Genomic DNA, 6,000 nt, shown 5'->3' with positions numbered 1-6,000 from the left:
TCTAGATAAACTTCACCCCTAAAGTGAGGAAAACAATTTTAACCATTTTTGATGGAAGATTCCTAAAAAAAAAAATATACATTTCCCTGCTTTCCCAGAATTCACATACCTTTCTTTGTTGACTACAGGGTCATGATAATACTGTGTATCATAACAGGAGCTACTAGATAGCAGAAGACAGTTTGCCTGTTCCTAAATGGCTTCCATTTTCTTTAATGGTGGCATTTCTTAATATTTTTTGTCTTTTCTTTTGCTGTTAGTTTCCACTGACAATGAGCCTACCCCTGGCAATCCTCCCTCCTTCTAAAGCCAAACAAGCCTTTTAGAATTGAGTGGAAAATAAGAGTAGAGGTCCTCCTATAAAAAAAGATGTTATGAAATTTATGTACATGAATGACTGTGCTTTGGGATCAAATTTTCAACTAAGGTGGAATAAAGAAAATCCAAAACATATTTCTAATATCTTCAGATTTCTGACTAGCTGTGAAATATCCATGATATGATATGTCTTATATCTAATAAATTTTTTTGAGGGGGGGAAGGTAGGGCAATTGGGGTTAAGTGACTGGCCTGAGGTCACACAGCCAGTGTCAAGTGTCTGAGGTCAGATTTAAACTCATGTCCTCCTGACTCCAGGGCCGGTTCTCTACTTAGTACACCACCTAGCTGCCCCATATCTAATGAATTTAAAAGGCTTTTTCAATCAGATCCATTATCATGAAATCTTCTCATTTTCTTAAAACTTCCATTGGCCAGTAAGGTCAGAAACAAGCTCATTAAACTGCTTCCATAAAATATATGACTAATATGACAAGCCTCTTTCAGGTTTCCATTTTTTTCCCCTCAGGCTGGTACCAAGGACAGGCTGGGATCAAAGACCACAAGAGGCAAAGGAATCTTTATTTAAGCTGTTTCTTGTGCCTGGAGTGTCCTCCCCCTCCCTCCTATGTTGCTTGTTATATCCCTTATAGCCTAACTCAAATACCATCTCATCCTTGTTTTATGTTGCTAACAAATTTCCCTAATACCTCAAAGTAATCCCTTGTTTTACAACCCTTGAGTGTAACTTGTAATGCTGCATATTCATTATCTGCGTTGGGGACATGAAACCTCCATTAAAACTGTAGTCTATTACGAGTAAATTCTGTGGACTAGTGAAAATTGGCCTGGGATCTACCATTAAGAAACATCGGTGTACAGTTAGCTTTCCTAGTATACAAGGTGAAGGCTCCTGCTTGACTCTGGCCACTCAGTGGCCAAAGCTTGCTCTTGGGTCCCACTCCCATTCTTCTTTCTCTTTTCCCAATTTGGCTCTGCCCCTTCTCTCTACTTCATATTACGCTAGGGACACCCTTCTCTTTACCTCATATTACACTGGGAAGACTTGATAACCACACTCCAGTTTAGTTGCTGGTGGTCTGTTTTCCCAAAAAAGGGAGCCGCTATATAGATATAGTACCTTAGGACACATCAACTAAATGACATTTTTAAAAGGGCATGTATGCATGAATGGGAAACAGAAGATAAATATAAAACAGTGGCATAGTCTACTGAGACTATCAGGAAAGCTCAAGTCTGGAAAACACAGGCTCTCAGTTACCAAAAAGGGCTTAGCAAGCTATGCTGGTGGCAAGAAAACGGCACTGCTCTTTAAACAGACAAAATAAGGAAGAATGAAGGTACTCAACTTTTATCTTTTTCTTTACTGAGGAGCATAATCTTTAGGTTAGGAGGGCTACTATTTAACAAGGAATTGAAATAAGGACATGGTAAAAAGATACCTAACTGTCCTCAATGACTTCAAGTCACTAAACCCACGCTTTCCCTAGGTATTGGAAGAATTATGTTAATCTGTGAGAAAAACAAGTCATGACACAGAACTCAAAAAAGGCAAATGATAATCTCAAAAAAAAAAAAAAAACACCTGGGGAATGTAGACAAGCCTGATGAACATGCCCTTGACTTTTGTAAAGATTCTGGAACATACTATTAAAGGGATAGTGTGTGATCTCTCAGAAAGGGAAGAGTAGCTCAATCCAAACCAGAATAGTATAGCACAAAGGACACTGTAATTTAGAATCAGGTTTCCAACAGTGGCTATCCTATGCTAGCATAGATTCCATTTCATTAATCTGTAAAAGACTGGATTAAATGACCTATGAAACTATCCATGATTCACCAAGAAAAATGTCATGGGCATGGATAGGATAACTACATGTCATTAAGGCATTTGACAGTCTCATGCTATTGAACAAGATGTGGACATAAAGGCTAGAACTAATAGTAGTAGATTTAGCATTGGTTAAACAGACCACCAAGAATGGCTAATCCAGGGTTCTTAATATGAGTCCATGGATTTCAGGGGATCCATGAACTTGGATGGAAAAAATCTTTATTTTTGCTAACCTTTGGATTTCCTTTGTAATACTATATATTTTATGCATCTAAAAACATTATTCTAAAAAAGGGTCCATATGGTTCACCAAATTCCCCAAAGGGCACACGACACAAAAGTTTTAAGAATCCCTGGGGGAAAAAATGGAATCATGGTAACCTGTAGGTTTCTAGCACAACATCAGAGGGTTCTGTTCTATTTATCATCTTTACCAATGACTTGAGAGAGATTATAGAGTAGTGGATAAAAGATGAACTTGGGAGTCATAAAGACTTCAGTTCAAATCCTCTCACTTACGGGTTGTATGAACCTATGCAAATCAACTAACCTCTCTTGGCCACAGCTTCATCATAAAAAAAAGTGACATATGACCTATTATCAGGATCCAAAAATCCTAATAGGCTAGAGCAGTGGGTTGAATAAAAACTCCTTTCAAGGTTTACAAAAAGCTTTCCGCATGATCATCCCAAGGTAGGTAAGCATTTCTTGGGTAGAGAGGTAAAATGTTTTACCTGTTAGGGTCACAGTCTGAATTAAAACCCAGCTCCTAACTCTAAGTCTGTAGCTTTTTGCAATGTGCAAGGCTGCTTCACCAAAATGAAATTTAACAGAGACACTTATAAAGTTCTATACTTGGAATATCTAGGTTTGAATACAGATGTTCATGTGAAAAGTACTAAGTGGTTCCAATGGACTGTAAGCTCCATATAGAGGTATATGAACTGACAGCCCTAAATGTTAAAAAAGATCTTACTTAGGCTGTGTATCAATTCTGCTTTAGTGAACAGAATGAGTAAGATTATAGTCCCTACCCATACTTTGTTCTGGCCAAATCACATGTGGACTATTGTCACATTTTGGATAAGATGTCAAGACAGAACAATAAGGAGATTTAAAACCAAGTTGAAGGAACCAGAGGATTATTTAGCCCAGAGAAGAGACAACTTGGGAGGGGCTGGAAAGCTGTCCTCAAATATTTAAAAGGGCCATTTTATAATAGAAGTTTTACATTCATTTTGCTTGGCTCTAGAAGGAACAACTTTTTGGAATAATCAATAAGCATTTATTAAGCACTTATGGCCAGGCACTGTAAATACAAAGACAAAAACGAAACAATGCCTTCCCTCAAGGAACTTACAATCTATCAAGTAAAGTATGTACAAGACCAACGGGGTAAGAGTTGTTGAGGCACATTTTGGCTCAAAACAAGGAAATCCCCATTCCTAACTTCCTAACACTTGGAGCTGTCCAAAACTAAAATGGGCTACCTCGGAAGGTAGTGAGCGCCAGTGCACTGTTGGCAGAATTAGGGAATGTATAATGGCTCTGGAAAACCATCTTTAATTATATTTCTAAAAATCACTAAACTGTGTATACTCTTTGATCTACCTTCTTGTGATCTTTCTTCTAGGCAAACATTCAAAAAGTCTAAGGTAGAAGGGAACATCCTACACATACGGTACATAAAAATATTTATAGCAGCATCTTTTGCAGTAGCAAAGAACTAGAAGAAAAGTTACTGATATCTAAGTGTAATGGAATGTTACTGCAACCTAAGAAATGATGAAAATGGAGAATTTGGAAAAGGCTGGTAAGGCTTATGGGAACTGATGCAGAACAAAATAAATAAGAACCAGACCAACCTACACGATGGTCACAAAAACGGAAAGGAAAACATTAAGAGCATCCACAGTGACCTCGTGACTACAAAGGCCTGAGAGTGATGCCTGCCTTCCACCTCTAAATAGAATGAGAAACACATTCTCAGACGTGGACAATGTGCGGATCTGCTCTAACTGTACCTATGTTACAATCCAAGAATCCAAAGGATTCTACTGCGGGGGGGGGGGAGGGGGGATGGGGGGAGAAGTAACCAGGAAGTTTAAAGGGGCAGCAACAAAACGTTTTTGGGTTTTGTTTTTTTTTAAAGGGGGAAGTCTCCCATCTTGGTGCATCTGAATGGCCATTTGTCATGGACATTGTAGATTCTTAGATTCTAGGTACTGTGGAGAGTGGGGTTGATTTTTTTTGTTTTTATATGACCATGAAGAATGAATAAAGAAAATGGTAGTATTGTTTAAGAACTTATTTGGGGTCAGTGAGACTTGAAAATTTTTAAAGAGGAAAATTAGTTAAAATTGTTCATTTGGTATCAGCAACTATTTCTCTCCTTATGGATTCCCAGTCCTTCGTTAGTGCTCTATGACACCTCCTCCCCCGGCCCCACGCCACCCCCAACCCTTTGACTGGACCTTACCAGAAGAATAAACCAGAGACACTCTTACCTGGCCCAGTGGTGACACACCCCAGTTATCCAAGGTTAGGAGCTGCCAGCTACATTCTTAGTTTGGAACATAGTCCAGAATAAAGGTGGGTGCTAATAGTGAAAGTGTATGTAACCTAAAAACTGAATAAGGGTATTTTTTTGAGTACTGAGCCTCAATGTATGCAGGCAACACTTTTCCTTCCTTTCCTATTAAACTAGTCTTATTAGTCACAAGTTATTAATCACTGTCCTAGTACTCAAAACAAGTCTATTTTAATCGATTTTCATTTGGCAGATTACAATTAAACCAAGCTTATGCTTACATTAACTGGTATTATTATTGTTCTAGCTAACATTGAGATAGCACCTGAAAGCTTGCAAATCACTATATAAATATATTTTTTCCCACTTGATCTCAGCTGGTATGACAATCAAATATGTGAAAGCACTTTGTAACCATTAAGCATTAGTGTGTACATATATATATATATATATATATATATATATATATGTATATATATATATATATATATATAAAAATACAAAAAACAATCTCGTGACAGTCTAGTAACAAAGAAACTTATATTACGAAATTGTCGGAGTAGGAAATGTTCTAATCTTATTGGCTGGGAAATGAATTTCTTAATGTGATGACTTACATTTTCTGTATAAAAGAATGAATTCTTAATCATGTTTTCTGATGTTTCCCCTAGGACTAATGATCATCTGTACCCAGTCAAAACTAGCTCTTGGATTGAAGCTCTGTCCACTTGCTACAACATCTTTATATACCTTCACATTTCAGATTAATGAAAATGTTTGTTTTGAAAAAATAAACATCCATTTTACTAGCTTTTAAAATCTTCACTCTAATTCAAATTAGTACAGAAAATGAGAGTTTTAATTGTAAGGGACTTCACGGATCATTTAGTTCAAGTCTATCACCTTACAGAGGAGGAGATTTGGGCCAGAGAAGCTGAGCAACTTGTCTAACATGAAGTAGCTAGTTTTAGTGTCAGGGTCAGAATTAGAACCGCAGTCTGACTCTCCAGAGTTCCGTTCTTTCCACAACACCCTGTTGCTTACATAGTAAACATTTCTTAGACCCAGATAGGGTTTTAACCAGGTTAATAAGAATCAAGATTGTCAGGTTCAGAAACAAAGAGGAAGAGCACAAGGCAGGTTACACATAGATAAAGCTATAGCCCCCCCAACCAAACAAACAAAAATCCCCAAACATACACCCTTCAACATTCTTATCTTTAACAGATGAGACTCTTAGAAAACCCATTTTACAAACACGTGATTAACTGCATTTTCCTAAAATCATATTCATTCG

The sequence above is a fragment of the Trichosurus vulpecula genome, chromosome 6 (assembly GCF_011100635.1).
Source record: "Trichosurus vulpecula isolate mTriVul1 chromosome 6, mTriVul1.pri, whole genome shotgun sequence".
Taxonomy (NCBI): domain Eukaryota; kingdom Metazoa; phylum Chordata; class Mammalia; order Diprotodontia; family Phalangeridae; genus Trichosurus; species Trichosurus vulpecula.
Note: the sequence above shows the minus strand (reverse complement) of the source record.